This window comes from Heptranchias perlo, chromosome 9, assembly GCF_035084215.1.
Source record: "Heptranchias perlo isolate sHepPer1 chromosome 9, sHepPer1.hap1, whole genome shotgun sequence".
NCBI lineage: Eukaryota > Metazoa > Chordata > Chondrichthyes > Hexanchiformes > Hexanchidae > Heptranchias > Heptranchias perlo.
The window spans coordinates 914,769-934,132 of NC_090333.1; the positions used below are offsets into that span (position 1 = coordinate 914,769).

Genomic DNA, 19,364 nt, shown 5'->3' on the forward strand with positions numbered 1-19,364 from the left:
TTCCCAGTGCAGTACTGAGGGAGCACTGCACTGTTGGAGGTGCCGTCTTTCGGATGAGACGTTAAACTGAGGGCCTGTTTGCCCTCTCAGGAATGTAAAAGATTCCATGGCACTATTTTGAAGAAGAGCAGGGGAGTTCTCCCTGGTGTGCTGGCCATTGTTTATCACTCAACCAACATTGCTGAAACAGATTATCTGGCCATTGGCTCCTGGACTGACCGCCTCAATTTCAAAATTCTCATCCTTGTTTTCAAATCCCTCCATGGCCTCGCCCCTCCCTATCTCTGTAACCTCCTCCAGCCCTACAACCCTCCGAGATCTCTGCGCTCCTCCAATTCTGGTTTCTTGAGCATCCCCAATTTCCATCGCTCCACCATTGGCGGCCGTGCCTTCAGCCGCCTAGGGCCCTAAGCTCTGGAATTCCCTCCCTGAACCTCTCCCCCTCTCTCTCCTCCTTTAAGACGCTACTTAAAACCTACCTCTTTGACCAAGCTTTTGGTCACCTGTCCTAACATCTCCTGTGGAGGGCCTTGGGGCGGTTTACTAAGTTAAAGGTGCTATATAAATGCAAGTCGTTATTGTCAGATATGTTGACGGATTAAGATATGCAGTCACTGATCTCTGCTTTATTTGGCCAGGGAGCATGTGATAACGACACTTCCCATTCCTCAACTGTTCATCATTAACCTTAATGAGCATAAAATGGAGGTTCAGCCCTTGCAGTTTACTCTTGCTGATTGCTGGCAATTTTAAAATATTCATTCCTTCAGGTCCACTGAAGTGCAGTCACAACAACTATATTAATGAGCCTATCATTAAACCATTTGTGAGGCACAGTGATTATTGGAACTATCAAGCCTTCGCTGTTTATTAAGGTTAATCAATAATCCTACATCCTGACAGTAAGTACGGGATTCTATCAATGCCACCTGTACATTCTCTTTTAATGGATGTGTTTTTTTGTAGCTGCGTTCTGTGCGGAGAGTTGAACCACCTCACTTCCAAAGCATCTTGTAGTTAGGGTAAGGAATAGGGTTTGCCAACTTTGATTGGACGTATTCCTGGATGTTTTATAGCATCGCCTCCTGCCTCCCACACTCCCCACATTGGTCGTCCGATACGTCCATCCTCGCGATGCTCCGCCCCCACACTACCACCATTGGTCACCCGACACGTCCATCCTCGCGATGCCCCGCCCCCCACACTACCGCCATTGGTCACCCGACACGTCCATCCTCGCGATGCCCCGCCCCCCCCACACTACCGCCATTGGTCACCCGACACGTCCATCCTCGCGATGCCCCGCCCCCCCACACTACCGCCATTGGTCACCCGACACGTCCATCCTCGCGATGCCCCGCCCCCCCACACTACCGCCATTGGTCACCCGATACGTCCATCCTCGCGATGCCCCCCCCACACTACCGCCATTGGTCACCCGACACGTCCATCCTCGGGATGCCCTGCCCCGCCCCCACACTACCACCATTGGTCACCCGACACGTCCATCCTCGCGATGCCCCCCCCCCCACACTACCGCCATTGGTCACCCGACACGTCCATCCTCGCGATGCCCCCCCCACTACCACCATTGGTCACCGGACACGTCCATCCTCCGATGCCCCGCCCACACACTCCCGCCATTGGTCACCCGACATGTCCATCCTCGCGGTATCCCGCCTTCCCAGCCAATTGGAAAGCGAGCAGACTCTTCATTACCCAATTGGATGACCTTGACTGTCAGTCAAACGCCTCTTTTTTTATCCCCCTGTCCGATATTTTTATTGTAAACAATTTTACAACACCGAGTTATAGTCCAGCAATTTTATTTTAAATTCACAAGCTTTCGGAGGCTTCCTCCTTCCTCAGGTGAACGATGTGGAAGGAGGAAGCCTCCGAAAGCTTGTGAATTTAAAATAAAATTGCTGGACTATAACTTGGTGTTGTAAAATTGTTTACAATTGTCAACCCCAGTCCATCACCGGCATCTCCACATCATGGCTACCATCGATATTTTTATAATTAATACACAAAAGTGTTGAAACAAAATCGTAAAAGAAACACGATGCCCCGCCCGACACATTCATTCTCGCGATGCCCCACCTTCCCACGGCCAATCAGAGAGCAACAGGGCTCTTCATTACCCGATTGGATGATTCTTGACTCTCAGTCTAACAGCCTTTGTTCCCATCTCCAATATTTTTGTAACTGATAAACAAAAGTGTTCGAAGGAAATGAAACAAAAACCACAATCTTTTTTTTCATGCCCCTATTATTTTTCTCCCCTGATTTTGCTCACAGCAGTGTCCTGGAGATTAATCTCCAATTCCTGGAGACTCCAGGACATTCCTGGAGGGTTGGCAACCCTGGTAAGGGACAAAATGCTCCTTAAAGTAAGGGAATTAACGGGTGATGAGGGAGTGGGGGTGAGAGCCCATGATAGAATAATCAGAAACAGACTCCGAGATGGAGAGGGATTGATGGACATAGAAATACATCGAAATCACAACACGGAAACTGGCCATTCGGCCCATCTCCATATTGGAGTTGATCCACTTCACAAGCAGTGGTCCATCCCATGTTCCCGTTCTGTTCATATATCTCTTTCTTCCCCTTTCCTTTAACCACCTCTCTAACCTGTTCTTGACCTGGTCTCTGCTTCAATCACTAGTGCATTCCACAGTCCCTGTGTAAAAAAAAAACCTTTCTCCTGCTCTCTGTCCTAAACCTCCTATATTCAACCTGGTATCTCCGTCCCCTCATTCCAGGCCTCACTGGACTCAATTATTGTTTCTCGGTCGGGATTTGCTTTAGTTGTTACTTTACCCTCTACCGTGTTTTTAACAAGTCTTAAATCCGATCTACACAACATTAGATTATCCGGCTTCCCTTCAATCTTGACTTCCCTACTTTCCCTCACAGGAAAGACTTCCTGCTGCCGAGGCCGGCCACTTGTCATTGAGAAACAGACTGGAGCTCCCCCAGTGCTGGGGTCGGTGAAGTGTGTAATTGAGCCACACAAGTGAGAACGTCCCAAGGTTCAATCCCCCATCTGCCCTGATCTATCTGATGGGTGCAGCATTCAACCACAGCCTGACCTGGGGGGGGGGGGGGGGGGGGTAGAATCAGCCAGGCCTCTGATCACCGTGCGGTGACTCCAGCCCGAAAGTACACCCGTGGACTTCGGATGGGGGCAGGCTTGGTCTTGCCCGTGATGCATCACGCAGTTGAATAACCTGCTATCACTCACGGATTGGGTTCCCATCCTTGCGTCCAAATCCCTCCATGGCCTCACCCCTCCCTTATCACCGAAACCACTTCCAGCGCTACAACCCTCCGAGATCTCTGCGCTCCTCCAATTCTGGCCTCTGGCCTATTCACCCCTCCACTGGCGGCCGTGCCTTCAGCTGCCTGGGCCCTAAGCTCTGGAATTCCCTCCCTAAACCTCTCCGCCTCCGCTTCTCCACTTCTCTCTTCTCTTTTTAAACCTACCTCTTTGACCAAGCTTTTGGTCACCTGTCCTAGTATCTCCTAATGTGGCTCGGTGTCAAATTTTGGTCTGATAATTGCTCCTGTGAAGCACCTTGGGACGTTTTACTACGTTAAAGACGCTATATAAATGCACCCTCTCAGATGGACTTAAAAGATCCCCCGGTACTATTTGAAGAAGAGCAGGGCAGTTCAACCGGGTGTCTTGGCCAATATTTATCCCTCTGTTTGTCAGACCTACATTACAACAGTGACTACACTTCAAAAAGTACTTCATTGGCTGTAAAGCACTTTGGGACATACTGAGGTCATGAAAGGCCCTGTATAAATGCAAGTCTTTCTTCTTTTTTCTTTTAGTCCCACTCCCCCCTGCTCTTTCCCCATAGCCCTGTAAATTTCTCCTTTTCAAGTATTTTTCCAATTCCCTTTTGAAAGTTATTATTGAATCTGCTTCCACCGTCCTTTCAGGCAGCGCATTCCAGATCAGAACAACTCGCTGTGTAAAAAAAATTCTCCTCATCTCCCCTCTGGTTCTTTTGCCGATCACCTTAAATCTGTGTCCTCTGGTTACTGACCCTCCTGCCAGTGGAAAAAGTTTCTCCCTATCCACTCTATCAAAACCCCTCATAATTTTGAACACCTCTATTAAATCTCCCCTTAACCTTCTCTGCTCTAAGGAGAACCACCCCAGCTTCTCCAGTCTCTCCACATAACTGAAGTCCCTCATCCCTGGTCCCATTCTAGTAAATCTCCTCTGCACCCTCTCCAAGGCCTTGAGATCATTCCTAAAGTGCGGTGCCCAGAATTGAACACGATACTCCAGCTGAGGCCTAACCAGTGTTTTATAAAGGTTTAGCATAACTTCCTTGCTTTTGTACTCTCTGCCTCTATTAATAAAGCCCAGGATCCCGTATGCTTTTTTTTTTAAAACGGTCTTATCGACTTGTCCTGCCACCTTCAAATATTTGTGTACGTGAACCACCAGGTCTCTCTGTTCCTGCACCCTCTTTAAAATTGTACCATTTAGTTTTTAGTAAATAATGATTCAACCAAGATGGTGGGACGTTCTTAGTGTGTTGGTCATTCACTGAGGTATTTTTGTGTTGGTTCAACTCCATTTTGTTGGTGTGTGAATGTCTGTGTCTAATACTCGGTGGAGATGACATCATGATCAGACGGGCCCAGAACCATCCATCACAATATTGATTCTTTATCCACTTTATGTATGATTTTCTTCCCAAGAAAGATTAATAAGACGGCCAGACCACAGGCTAATCAATTAGCTGGGACACCCAGTGCCAACTGGTTCCTGTAAACAATCATCCGCAATTTATTTAGCCTTAAGATACTTTGTAAAGTTCTGAGTGGCATTGTTCCACATTCGACGACTTCTGTCAGGAATATTTCAGTCCTGCGTTCTTATACACGATCAAGGGCGCCCCTCACCAATGGAGATTGTTGATTAACTTTACTTTCTGCAAACCCCGTTGCTATCTGCCTGTTTAGGTGACTGTTAAGAGAAGAGTTTAGCATTCTCCCGGTGGCCTGGATAACAGTCTACTTTCCAGCAGCATCCCCACAAAGCAGAATTACCCGGGCGCACCATTCGCTCTTTATGGGACCTGTTTGCAAGCAAAATGGCTGCTATGTTTGCCAAACTTCACAACAGGCACAACACTGCAAAGTAATTCTCCAGAAGAGAGGTGATAAAGTGTAACATAAATACAAGTTTGTTCATTCTTTCTATGTTACAGATATATAAAGTTCTGGTCAGACCCCATCTGGAGACTGGGTTCAGTTCTGGGCACCGCACCTCAGGAAGGATATATCGGCCCTGGAGAGGGTGCAGTGCAGGTTCACCAGAATGATACCGGGGATTAAAGGGTTAAATTATGAGGACAAGTTCCAAAGACTAGGCTTGTATTCTCTTGAGTTTAGAAGATTAAGGAGTGATCCCATCGAGGTGTTTAAGGTGATTAAAGAATTTGATAGGGTAGATAGAGAGAAACTATTTCCTCTGGTGGGAGAGTCCAGAACAAGGGGGAATAATCTTAAAATTAGAGCTCGGCCGTTCAGGGGTGATGTCAGGAAGCATTTCTTCACACAAAGGGGAGTGGAAATCTGGAACTCTCTCCCCCAAAAGGCTGTTGAGGCTGGGGGTCAATTGAAAATTTCAAAACTGAGATTGATAGATTTCTGTTCGGTAAGGGGATTAAGGGACACGGAACCAAGGCGGGTAGGTGGGGTTAAGATACAGATCAGCCATGATCTAATTGAATGGCGGAACAGGCTCGAGGGGCTGAATGGCCTCCTCCTGTTCCTACTTTGGCAAGACGCCCCCTAAAGACATATCTGGAACTGATGACAATGAAAGAAACCACTGGGCTGGGACTATCTATGCCTGTGTTTATTCTATGACCTTAAAACGCGTTTTTATTCAGATTATTTGTTCTGTGATTAAAAAGGCCCGTGGTTAAACTCCCCATCCTGAGGCAGACCTTGGACTGAGAGCAGCAAAGCCTCGGACACGACTCACACTGATCGTGGATCCCACTAATCCACTTTGATGAAACGCGGGGCATGATTTTATCCGGAGGTGCTGTCTTTAGACGTTCGTGTGGGGAACCTGGAAGCCAAGTGAGTGTGTCGCCATCTGTGATCGCAACTCAATTGAAGGTAAGAATTTGATCTTCCAGGTTTCCCAGGCAGCCAGTTTGACAGGTGAGCTTGTTGGGCCTGGATGAAGCACTCCTGCTCCTCCGGACCCACCAGCACAGCAATAAAGGCCCTCACCTCACCCCATGGATCCGGCCCTTCCCACCTGCTTTCACCTGACGTGAATTGAGGAACCCGAACAAGTAAAGTTAAAATTGTTTTACTTCTGTAATACACAAAAAATTAAGTACCTCAACTATTTCAATGAGGTACATTTCCCCCTTAATTATCAGCCCGGCAGCTTTAAGCGGGGGCGGGAGTTCGGGGTGTCTGTTGTGTGCGCTCCAAACACGCCTGGGTTAAACCCAGAAGTGGGGTTAAAATTACCCCCATGATGTCCGTTAGGCTGATTCAGTGTAGATTTGAGGGAGTGCCGCACTGTCGGAGGTGCTGTCTTTCGGATGAGACGTTAAACCGAGGCCCCGTCTGCCCTCTCAACTTTGTTAACTTCCATACCATCGTAGAGGTTATAATACCTAAACAGGCCACTCGGCCCAATCAGTCCGTGTTGGCATTTACCCTCCACATGAGCAACTAGTCCAAATCCCATTTACCCTCCGTATCCCTTCATCCACCTATCCAATCTAATCCTGAATGTTGACATAGTTTCTGCTTCGACCACTAACCCTGGAAGTGAATTCCGCGGCCTCACAACTCTCTGCGTGAAGAAGTTTCTCCTGCCCTCTGTTCTTAATCTCTTTTAATCTTCTATCTATAGCCCCTCGTTCTCGACCCCCTCAACTACTGGAATCTGTCTGCTTCTATCTACCTTGTCGCATCCTTTCATCATCTTAAATACTTAGGAAACACAGTAACATGAGAAGGCCATTCAACTCCTCGAGTCTGTTCCTCCATTCAATTAGATCATGATGTGGAGATGCCGGTGATGGACTGGGGTTGACAATTGTAAACAATTTTACAACACCAAGTTATAGTCCAGCAATTTTATTTTAAATTCACAAGCTTTCGGAGGCTACCTCCTTCACATCGTTCACCTGACGAAGGAGGAAGCCTCCGAAAGCTTGTGAATTTAAAATAAAATTGCTGGACTATAACTTGGTGTTGTAAAATTGTTTACAATTAGATCATGGCTGATCTGCATCAAACATATTGTCCTATTATCTGTGTTCTTCTGAAGATAAAAGCTCCAGCTTGTCAAGTCTTTCTTGGGATTTGTATTTCCTCATACCAGGCAGCGTGCTAATGAATCTGCATGGTACCCTCTCTCAAGCCTCAGCCTCCTTCCTATTTCATTGTTGTATATCTTTAACATTATGGATCATAATTGGGCTTTTTATGAATCATTGTGCCATGTGAACTAAAATTGCATTTCTGGAAATTCGAATTACATGGAAAGGGTTAAATTCCCCAGGCTAAATTGAGGTATCTGGGAAAAGACTAGGTTTCCATGCCAGTTGGCATCTATGTGCTGGCGAAAACAAGGACATTGAGGTTGCAATAGCTCCAATGAGATAAAAATAATGAGCAACCAATAGATAATAAACAAAAGGACCTCGAGGATGGTTCGAAACGAGATAAGGAAGAGAACTGGTAGTAAACAACATGGGTTTTAAAAATTCAGAGAACGTGCTGTCGTTGGACAAGAGAAGCCAATTGTAGGCCAGGAAAACAATAAAGAACTTGCATTTCTACAGCACCTTTTATGACCTCAGAATGTCCCAAAGTGCTTCACGGCCAATGGAGTACTTTGTAAAGTGCAGTCACTGTTGTAATGTAGGAAACGCAGCAGCCAATTTGCACACAGCAAGATCCCACAAACAGCATTGTGATAAATGACCAGATAATCTGTATTTTAGTGTTGTTGGTTGAGGGATAAATATTGGCCCAGGGCACTGGGGAGAACTCCCGAGTGCCATGGGATCCTTTACATCCACCTGAGAGGGTAGACATCTCAATTCGGTCTAACATCTCAATTCAAAAGACGGCACCTCTGACAGTGCAGCACTCCCTCACGACTGCACAGGGACTATCAGCCTGGAATTACATGCTCAAATCCCTGGAGTGAGACTTGAACCCATGATCTTCTTGACTCAGAGGCGAGAGTGCTACCCACTGAGCCACAGCTGACACCTACACTGCACACTGTGTTCTAAACCAAGATCTTATTAAAAGGTTTTATATATAGGCTCATCATTACCTCTTGGCTTTTACATTCTATACTTCTTGCGGTAAAATCTAGAATTCCATTAGCTTTTGTAATGGCCCTATCAACTTGACGTGCTGCCTTTAATGTCCTATGAACCTGTCCCACACAAATCCCTTCTATTCAGAGTAGAATTACTGCTGTTATTTTTGTTTAACAAAAATGCATCATCTCGCACTTATTAATGTTGAAAGAATGATCAACATTTTGAAATCCACATGGACTACCTCTAATTACTTTCTCTTTATCGAGATATGTGATTATTTTTTCCTTAATTAAATTCTTCCTACTACTACTACAACAACAACAGACCAGTTAGCCTAACATCAGTAGTGGGGAAAATGCTCGAGTCTATTATAAAGGATGTGATAAGAGAACACTTGGAGGGCATTAACGGGATTGGACAAAGTCAGCATGGGTTTATGGAAGGGAAATCATGCTTAACAAATCTACTGGGGTTTTTTGAAGATGTAACTAGTAGAATAGATAGGGGAGAACCAGTGGATGTGGTGTATTTGGATTTTCAGAAGGCTTTTGATAAGGTCCCACACAAGAGGTTAGTGTGCAAAATTAAAGCACATGGGATTGGGGGGGAATATACTGGCATGGATTGAAAATTGGTTGACAGACAGGAAACAGAGAGTAGGAATAAACGGGTCTTTTTCCGGGTAGCAGGCAGTGACTAGTGGGGTAGTGCAGGGATCAGTGCTTGGACCCCAGCTATTCACAATATATATCAATGATTTGGATGAGGGAACGGAATGTAACATTTCCAAGTTTGCAGACGACACAAAGCTGGGGTGGAATGTGAGCTGTGAGGAGGATGCAAAGAGGCTCCAATGTGATTTAGACAAGTTGGGTGAGTGGGCAAGAACATGGCAGATGCAGTATAACGTGGATAAATGTGAGGTTATTCACTTTGGTTGTAATAACAGAAAGACAGATTATTATCTGAATGATGATAGATTGGGAAAAGGGGAGGTGCAACGAGACCTGGGTGTCCTTGTACACCAGTCGCTGAAAGCGAGCATTCAGGTGCAGCAAGCAGTTAGGAAGGCGAATGGTATGTTGGCCTTCATTGCAAGAGGATTTGAGTACAGGAGCAGGGATGTCTTACTGCAGTTATACAGGGCCTTGGTGAGACCACATCTGGAGTATTGTGTGCAGTTTTGGTCTACTTATCTGAGGAAGGATATCCTTGCCATGGAGGGAGTGCAACGAAGGTTTACCAGACTGATTCCTGGGATGGCAGGACTGATGTATGAGGAGAGATTGGGTCGACTAGGCTTATATTCACTAGAGTTTAGAAGAGATGAGAGGTGATCTCATCGAAACATATAAAATTCTAACAGGACTAGACAGACCAGATGCAGGGAGGATGTTCCTGATGGCTGGGGTGTCCAGAACCAGGGGTCACAGTCTCAGGATACGGGGTATGCCATTTAGAACCGAGATGAAGAGAAATTTCTTCACTCAGAGGGTGGTGAACCTGTGGAATTCTCTACCACAGAAGGCAGTGGAGGCCAAGTCATTAGATGTATTCAAGAAGGGAGATAGATATATTTCTTAATGCTAAAGGGATCAAGGGATATGGGGAAAAAGCGGGAACAGGGTACTGAGTTAGACGATCAGCCATGATCATTTTGAATGGCGGAGCAGGCCCGATGGGCCGAATGGCCTACTCTTGCTCCTATTTTCTATGTTACTGCTGCTGCAGCAACAACAACAACAACTCACCTTTATATAATTGTAAACAATTTTACAACACCAAGTTATAGTCCAGCAATTTTATTTTAAATTCACAAGCTTTCGGAGGCTTCCTCCTTCCTCAGGTGAACGTTCACCTGAGGAAGGAGGAAGCCTCCGAAAGCTTGTGGGGCGGTGATGGGGAGAGGGAGGGGGCAGTGATGGGGAGAGGGAGGGGGGCAGTGATGGGGAGAGGGAGGGGGCAGTGATGGGGAGAGGGAGGGGGCGGTGATGGGGAGAGGGAGGGGGCAGTGATGGGGAGAGGGAGGGGGCAGTGATGGGGAGAGGGAGGGGGGCAGTGATGGGGAGAGGGAGGGGGCAGTGATGAGGAGAGGGAGGGGGCAGTGATGGGAGAGAGGGGAGGGGGCAGTGATGGGGAGAGGGAGGGGGCGGTGATGGGGAGAGGGAGGGGGCAGTGATGGGGAGAGGGAGGGGGGCGGTGATGGGGAGAGGGAGGGTGCGGTGATGGGGAGAGGGAGGGGGCAGTGATGGGGAGGGGGAGGGGGCGGTGATGGGGAGAGGGAGGGGGCAGTGATGGGGAGAGGGAGGGGGCGGTGATGGGGAGAGGGAGGGGGGCGGTGATGGGGAGAGGGAGGGGGCGGTGATGGGGAGAGGGAGGGGGCAGTGATGGGGAGAGGGAGGGGGCAGTGATGGGGAGAGGGAGGGGGCAGTGATGGGGAGAGGGAGGGGGCAGTGATGGGGAGAGGGAGGGGGGCAGTGATGGGGAGAGGGAGGGGGCAGTGATGGGGAGAGGGAGGGGGCAGTGATGGGGAGAGGGAGGGGGGCAGTGATGGGGAGAGGGAGGGGGCAGTGATGGGGAGAGGGAGGGGGGCGGTGATGGGGAGAGGGAGGGGGCAGTGATGGGGAGGGGTAGGGGGCAGTGATGGGGAGTGGGAGGGGGCAGTGATGGGGAGAGGGGAGGGGGCAGTGATGGGGAGAGGGAGGGGGCGGTGATGGGGAGAGGGAGGGGGAGGTGATGGGGAGAGGGAGGGGGCAGTGATGGGGAGAGGGAGGGGGCGGTGATGGGGAGAGGGAGGGGGCGGTGATGGGGAGAGGGAGGGGGCAGTGATGGGGAGAGGGAGGGGGCGGTGATGGGGAGAGGGAGGGGGGCAGTGATGGGGAGAGGGAGGGGGGCAGTGATGGGGAGAGGGAGGGGGCGGTGATGGGGAGAGGGAGGGGGCGGTGATGGGGAGAGGGAGGGGGCAGTGATGGGGAGGGGGGAGGGGGGAGGTGATGGGGAGAGGGAGGGGGCGGTGATGGGGAGAGGGAGGGGGCGGTGATGGGGAGAGGGAGGGGGCGGTGATGGGGAGAGGGAGGGGGCGGTGATGGGGAGGGGGGAGGGGGAGGTGATGGGGAGAGGGAGGGGGGCAGTGATGGGGAGAGGGAGGGGGGCGGTGATGGGGGAGAGGGAGGGGGCGGTGATGGGGAGAGGGAGGGGGCGGTGATGGGGAGGGGGAGGGGGCAGTGATGGGGAGAGGGAGGGGGCGGTGATGGGGAGAGGGAGGGGGCAGTGATGGGGAGAGGGAGGGGGCAGTGATGGGGAGAGGGAGGGGGCAGTGATGGGGAGAGGGGAGGGGGCAGTGATGGGGAGAGGGGAGGGGGCGGTGATGGGGAGAGGGAGGGGGCAGTGATGGGGAGGGGGAGGGGGAGGTGATGGGGAGAGGGAGGGGGAGGTGATGGGGAGAGGGAGGGGGCAGTGATGGGGAGAGGGAGGGGGCAGTGATGGGGAGAGGGAGGGGGGCAGTGATGGGGAGAGGGAGGGGGCAGTGATGGGGAGAGGGAGGGGGCAGTGATGGGGAGAGGGAGGGGGCAGTGATGGGGAGAGGGAGGGGGCAGTGATGGGGAGAGGGAGGGGGCAGTGATGGGGAGAGGGAGGGGGCAGTGATGGGGAGAGGGAGGGGGCAGTGATGGGGAGGGGTAGGGGCAGTGATGGGGAGTGGGAGGGGGGCAGTGATGGGGAGAGGGAGGGGGCAGTGATGGGGAGAGGGAGGGTGAGGTGATGGGGAGAGGGAGGGGGCAGTGATGGGGAGAGGGAGGGGGCGGTGATGGGGAGAGGGAGGGGGGCGGTGATGGGGAGAGGGAGGGGGGCAGTGATGGGGAGAGGGAGGGGGCGGTGATGGGGAGAGGGAGGGGGCGGTGATGGGGAGAGGGAGGGGGCAGTGATGGGGAGAGGGAGGGGGCAGTGATGGGGAGAGGGAGGGGGCAGTGATGGGGAGAGGGAGGGGGCAGTGATGGGGAGAGGGAGGGGGCGGTGATGGGGAGAGGGAGGGGGCAGTGATGGGGAGGGGGAGGGGGGAGGTGATGGGGAGAGGGAGGGGGCGGTGATGGGGAGAGGGAGGGGGCGGTGATGGGGAGGGGGAGGGGGCGGTGATGGGGAGAGGGAGGGGGCAGTGATGGGGGAGAGGGGAGGGGGCGGGTGATGGGGAGAGGGAGGGGGCAGTGATGGGGAGAGGGAGGGGGCGGTGATGGGGAGAGGGAGGGGGCAGTGATGGGGAGAGGGAGGGGGCAGTGATGGGGGAGAGGGAGGGGGCAGTGATGGGGAGGGGGAGGGGGAGGTGATGGGGAGAGGGGAGGGGGGGCGGTGATGGGGAGAGGGAGGGGGCGGTGATGGGGAGGGGGAGGGGGCGGTGATGGGGAGAGGGAGGGGGCAGTGATGGGGGAGAGGGGAGGGGGCGGTGATGGGGAGAGGGAGGGGGGCAGTGATGGGGAGAGGGAGGGGGCGGTGATGGGGAGAGGGAGGGGGGCAGTGATGGGGAGAGGGAGGGGGCAGTGATGGGGAGAGGGGAGGGGGCAGTGATGGGGAGAGGGAGGGGGCAGTGATGGGGAGAGGGAGGGGGCGGTGATGGGGAGAGGGAGGGGGCAGTGATGGGGAGGGGGAGGGGGGCAGTGATGGGGAGAGGGAGGGGGCAGTGATGGGGAGAGGGAGGGGGCGGTGATGGGGAGAGGGAGGGGGCAGTGATGGGGAGAGGGAGGGGGCGGTGATGGGGAGAGGGAGGGGGAGGTGATGGGGAGAGGGAGGGGGCGGTGATGGGGAGAGGGAGGGGGAGGTGATGGGGAGGGGGAGGGGGCGGTGATGGGGAGAGGGAGGGAGGGGGAGGTGATGGGGAGAGGGAGGGAGGGGGAGGTGATGGGGAGAGGGAGGGGGCAGTGATGGGGAGAGGGAGGGGGCAGTGATGGGGAGAGGGAGGGGGGGGGCTGTGATGGGGAGAGGGAGGGGGCTGTGATGGGGAGAGGGAGGGGGCTGTGATGGGGAGGGGGAGGGGGCTGTGATGGGGAGGGGGAGGGGGAGGTGATGGGGAGAGGGAGGGGGCAGTGATGGGGAGAGGGAGGGGGCAGTGATGGGGAGAGGGAGGGGGCTGTGATGGGGAGAGGGAGGGGGCGGTGATGGGGAGGGAGGGGGCGGTGATGGGGAGAGGGAGGGGGGCAGTGATGGGGAGAGGGAGGGGGCGGTGATGGGGAGAGGGAGGGGGCTGTGATGGGGAGAGGGAGGGGGGCGGTGATGGGGGAGGGAGGGGGCGGTGATGGGGAGAGGGAGGGGGCAGTGATGGGGAGAGGGAGGGGGCGGTGATGGGGAGAGGGAGGGGGGCAGTGATGGGGAGAGGGAGGGGGGCGGTGATGGGGAGAGGGAGGGGGCGGTGATGGGGAGAGGGAGGGGGGCGGTGATGGGGAGAGGGAGGGGGAGGTGATGGGGAGAGGGAGGGGGCAGTGATGGGGAGAGGGAGGGGGCAGTGATGGGGAGAGGGAGGGGGCGGTGATGGGGAGAGGGAGGGGGCAGTGATGGGGAGAGGGAGGGGGTGGTGATGGGGAGAGGGAGGGGGCGGTGATGGGGAGAGGGAGGGGGCGGTGATGGGGAGAGGGAGGGGGCGGTGATGGGGAGAGGGAGGGGGGCGGTGATGGGGAGAGGGAGGGGGAGGTGATGGGGAGAGGGAGGGGGCAGTGATGGGGGAGAGGGAGGGGGGAGGTGATGGGGAGAGGGAGGGGGGAGGCGATGGGGAGAGGGAGGGGGCAGTGATGGGGAGAGGGAGGGGGCAGTGATGGGGAGAGGGGAGGGGGGCAGTGATGGGGAGAGGGAGGGGGGCGGTGATGGGGAGAGGGAGGGGGCAGTGATGGGGAGAGGGAGGGGGCGGTGATGGGGGAGAGGGAGGGGGAGGTGATGGGGAGAGGGAGGGGGCAGGTGATGGGGAGAGGGAGGGGGGCGGTGATGGGGAGAGGGAGGGGGCAGTGATGGGGAGAGGGAGGGGGCAGTGATGGGGAGAGGGAGGGGGCAGTGATGGGGAGAGGGAGGGGGCGGTGATGGGGAGAGGGAGGGGGAGGTGATGGGGAGAGGGAGGGGGCAGTGATGGGGAGAGGGAGGGGGGCAGTGATGGGGAGAGGGAGGGGGCAGTGATGGGGAGAGGGAGGGGGGCAGTGATGGGGAGAGGGAGGGGGCAGTGATGGGGAGAGGGAGGGGGGCGGTGATGGGGAGAGGGAGGGGGGAGGTGATGGGGAGAGGGAGGGGGCAGTGATGGGGAGAGGGAGGGGGCAGTGATGGGGAGAGGGAGGGGGCAGTGATGGGGAGAGGGAGGGGGGCAGTGATGGGGAGAGGGAGGGGGCGGTGATGGGGAGAGGGAGGGGGCAGGCTGATGGGGAGAGGGAGGGGGCGGTGATGGGGAGAGGGAGGGGGCAGTGATGGGGAGAGGGAGGGGGCAGTGGTGGGGAGGAGGGGAGGGGGCGGTGATGGGGAGAGGGAGGGGGCAGTGATGGGAGAGGGAGGGGGGCAGTGATGGGGAGAGGGAGGGGGCAGTGATGGGGAGAGGGAGGGGGCAGACAGTGATGGGGGAGAGGGAGGGGGCGGTGATGGGGAGAGGGAGGGGGCAGTGATGGGGAGAGGGAGGGGGCGGTGATGGGGAGAGGGAGGGGGCAGTGATGGGGAGAGGGAGGGGGCAGTGATGGGGGAGAGGGAGGGGCAGTGATGGGGGAGAGGGAGGGGCAGTGATGGGGAGAGGGAGGGGGCAGTGATGGGGGAGAGGGAGGGGCAGTGATGGGGGAGAGGGAGGGGCAGTGATGGGGAGAGGGAGGGGGCAGTGATGGGGAGAGGGAGGGGGAGGTGATGGGGAGAGGGAGGGGGCAGTGATGGGGAGAGGGAGGGGGCAGTGATGGGGAGAGGGAGGGGGAGGTGATGGGGAGAGGGAGGGGGCAGTGATGGGGAGAGGGAGGGGGCAGTGATGGGGAGAGGGAGGGGGGCAGTGATGGGGAGATGGAGGGGGCGGTGATGGGGAGAGGGAGGGGCAGTGATGGGGAGAGGGAGGGGGCAGTGATGGGGAGTGGGAGGGGGCAGTGATGGGGAGAGGGAGGGGGGAGGTGATGGGGAGAGGGAGGGGGCGGTGATGGGGAGAGGGAGGGGGCAGTGATGGGGAGAGGGAGGGGGCAGTGATGGGGAGAGGGAGGGGGAGGTGATGGTGAGAGGGAGGGGGCGGTGATGGGGAGGGGAGGGGGAGGTGATGGGGAGAGGGAGGGGGCGGTGATGGGGAGAGGGAGGGGGCAGTGATGGGGAGAGGGAGGGGGCAGTGATGGGGAGAGGGAGGGGCAGTGATGGGGAGAGGGAGGGGGCGGTGATGGGGAGAGGGAGGGGGCAGTGATGGGGAGAGGGAGGGGGGCGGTGATGGGGAGAGGGAGGGAGGGGTGATGGGGAGAGGGAGGGGGCGGTGATGGGGAGAGGGAGGGGGCGGTGATGGGGAGAGGGAGGGGGGTGGTGATGGGGAGAGGGAGGGGGCAGTGATGGGGAGAGGGAGGGGGCGGGTGATGGGGAGAGGGAGGGGGTGGTGATGGGGAGAGGGAGGGGGCAGTGATGGGGAGAGGAAGGGGGAGGTGATGGGGGAGAGGGAGGGGGCAGTGATGGGGAGAGGGAGGGGGTGGTGATGGGGAGAGGGAGGGGGCAGTGATGGGGAGAGGGAGGGGGCGGTGATGGGGAGAGGGAGGGGGCGGTGATGGGGAGAGGGAGGGGGCGGTGATGGGGAGAGGGAGGGGGCAGTGATGGGGAGAGGGAGGGGGCAGTGATGGGGAGAGGGAGGGGGTCAGGTGATGGGGAGAGGGAGGGGGCAGTGATGGGGAGAGGGAGGGGGCGGTGATGGGGAGAGGGAGGGGGTGATGGGGAGAGGGAGGGGGCAGTGATGGGGAGAGGGAGGGGGCGGTGATGGGGAGAGGGAGGGGGCAGTGATGGGGAGAGGGAGGGGGCGGTGATGGGGAGAGGGAGGGGGCAGTGATGGGGAGAGGGAGGGGGCGGTGATGGGGAGAGGGAGGGGGCAGTGATGGGGAGAGGGAGGGGGCGGGTGATGGGGAGAGGGAGGGGGCAGTGATGGGGAGAGGGAGGGGGCAGTGATGGGGAGAGGGAGGGGGAGGTGATGGGGAGAGGGAGGGGGCAGTGATGGGGAGAGGGAGGGGGCAGTGATGGGGAGAGGGAGGGGCAGTGATGGGGAGAGGGAGGGGGCGGGTGATGGGGAGAGGGAGGGGGCAGTGATGGGGAGAGGGAGGGGGCAGTGATGGGGAGAGGGAGGGGGCGGTGATGGGGAGAGGGAGGGGGCAGTGATGGGGAGAGGGAGGGGGAGGTGATGGGGAGAGGGAGGGGGCAGTGATGGGGAGAGGGAGGGGGCAGTGATGGGGAGAGGGAGGGGGCAGTGATGGGGAGAGGGAGGGGTGATGGGGAGAGGGAGGGGGCAGTGATGGGGAGAGGAGGGGGCAGTGATGGGGAGAGGGAGGGGTGATGGGGAGAGGGAGGGGGCAGTGATGGGGAGAGGGAGGGGGCAGTGATGGGGAGAGGGAGGGGGCAGTGATGGGGAGAGGGAGGGGTGATGGGGAGAGGGAGGGGGCAGTGATGGGGAGAGGGAGGGGGCAGTGATGGGGAGAGGGAGGGGGCGGTGATGGGGAGAGGGAGGGGGCGGTGATGGGGAGAGGGAGGGGCAGTGATGGGGAGAGGGAGGGGGCCAGTGATGGGGAGAGGGAGGGGGAGGTGATGGGGAGAGGGAGGGAGCAGTGATGGGGAGGGGGAGGGGGCAGTGATGGGGAGAGGGAGGGGGCAGTGATGGGGAGAGGGAGGGGGCAGTGATGGGGAGGGGGAGGGGGCAGTGATGGGGAGGGGGAGGGGGCAGTGATGGGGAGAGGGAGGGGGCAGTGATGGGGAGAGGGAGGGGTGATGGGGAGAGGGAGGGGGCGGTGATGGGGAGAGGGAGGGGGCGGTGATGGGGAGAGGGAGGGGGCGGTGATGGGGAGAGGGAGGGGGCGGTGATGGGGAGAGGGAGGGGGCGGTGATGGGGAGAGGGAGGGGGCGGTGATGGGGAGAGGGAGGGGGCGGTGATGGGGAGAGGGAGGGGGCAGTGATGGGGAGAGGGAGGGGTGATGGGGAGAGGGAGGGGGCGGTGATGGGGAGGGGGAGGGGGCAGTGATGGGGAGGGGGAGGGGGCAGTGATGGGGAGGGGGAGGGGGCAGTGATGGGGAGAGGGAGGGGGCAGTGATGGGGAGAGGGAGGGTGATGGGGAGAGGGAGGGGGCGGTGATGGGGAGAGGGAGGGGGCAGTGATGGGGAGAGGGAGGGGTGATGGGGAGAGGGAGGGGGCGGTGATGGGGAGAGGGAGGGGGCGGTGATGGGGAGAGGGAGGGGGCGGTGATGGGGAGAGGGAGGGGGCGGTGATGGGGAGAGGGAGGGGGCGGTGATGGGGAGAGGGAGGGGGCAGTGATGGGGAGAGGGAGGGGGCAGTGATGGGGAGAGGGAGGGGTGATGGGGAGAGGGAGGGGGCGGTGATGGGGAGAGGGAGGGGGCGGTGATGGGGAGAGGGAGGGGGCGGTGATGGGGAGAGGGAGGGGGCGGTGATGGGGAGAGGGAGGGGGCAGTGATGGGGAGAGGGAGGGGGCAGTGATGGGGAGAGGGAGGGGGCAGTGATGGGGAGAGGGAGGGGGCAGTGATGGGGAGGGGGAGGGGGCAGTGATGGGGAGAGGGAGGGGGCAGTGATGGGGAGGGAGGGGGCAGTGATGGGGAGAGGGAGGGGGCAGTGATGGGGAGAGGGAGGGGGCAGTGATGGGGAGAGGGAGGGAGCAGTGATGGGGAGGGGGAGGGGGCAGTGATGGGGAGGGGAGGGGGCAGTGATGGGGAGAGGGAGGGGGCAGTGATGGGGAGGGAGGGGGCGGTGATGGGAGAGGGAGGGGGCGGTGATGGGGAGAGGGAGGGGGCAGTGATGGGGAGAGGGAGGGGGCGGTGATGGGGAGAGGGAGGGGGCGGTGATGGGGAGAGGGAGGGGGCAGTGATGGGGAGGGGGAGGGGGCAGTGATGGGGAGGGGGAGGGGGCAGTGATGGGAGAGGGAGGGAGCAGTGATGGGGAGGGGGAGGGGGCAGTGATGGGGAGGGAGGGGGCAGTGATGGGGAGGGAGGGGGCAGTGATGGGGAGGGAGGGGGCGGGGATGGGGAGAGGGAGGGGGCAGTGATGGGGAGGGAGGGGTGATGGGGAGAGGGAGGGGGCAGTGATGGGGAGGGGGAGGGGTGATGGGGAGAGGGAGGGGGCAGTGATGGGGAGGGGGAGGGGGCAGTGATGGGGAGGGGGAGGGGGCAGTGATGGGGAGAGGGAGGGGTGATGGGGAGAGGGAGGGGGCGGTGATGGGGAGAGGGAGGGGCAGTGATGGGGAGAGGGAGGGGGGCGGTGATGGGAGAGGGAGGGGGCGGTGATGGGGAGAGGGAGGGGGCGGTGATGGGGAGAGGGAGGGGGCAGTGATGGGGAGAGGGAGGGGGCAGTGATGGGGAGAGGGAGGGGGCAGTGATGGGGAGAGGGAGGGGGCAGTGATGGGGAGAGGGAGGGGCGGTGATGGGGAGAGGGAGGGGGCGGTGATGGGGAGAGGGAGGGGGCAGTGATGGGGAGAGGGAGGGGGCGGTGATGGGGAGGGGGAGGGGGCAGTGATGGGGAGAGGGAGGGGGCGGTGATGGGGAGAGGGAGGGGGCGGTGATGGGGAGAGGGAGGGGGCAGTGATGGGGAGAGGGAGGGGGCGGTGATGGGGAGAGGGAGGGGGCAGTGATGGGGAGAGGGAGGGGTGATGGGGAGAGGGAGGGGGCAGTGATGGGGAGAGGGAGGGGGCGGTGATGGGGAGAGGGAGGGGGCGGTGATGGGGAGGGGGAGGGGTGATGGGGAGAGGGAGGGGGCAGTGATGGGGAGAGGGAGGGGGCAGTGATGGGGAGGGGGAGGGGTGATGGGGAGGGGGAGGGGGCAGTGATGGGGAGAGGGAGGGGGGCAGTG

General features: G+C 58.0%; 1 protein-coding gene and 1 long non-coding RNA gene across 6 annotated transcripts in view; one reads left to right on the top strand and one right to left on the bottom strand.

Moving 5' to 3' along the window:
• The window catches only part of LOC137325085 (choline transporter-like protein 5), a 355,604-nt gene that overhangs the window by 76,389 nt on the left and 259,851 nt on the right, over positions 1-19,364 (bottom strand). The window lies entirely within an intron of this gene.
• The window catches only part of LOC137325086 (uncharacterized), a 75,544-nt gene continuing 62,168 nt past the window's right edge, over positions 5,989-19,364 (top strand). Inside the window, exon 1 of the long non-coding RNA XR_010963812.1 lies at positions 5,989-6,165. This is a non-coding gene — a long non-coding RNA (uncharacterized lncRNA). The remainder of the gene's footprint in view (positions 6,166-19,364) is intronic.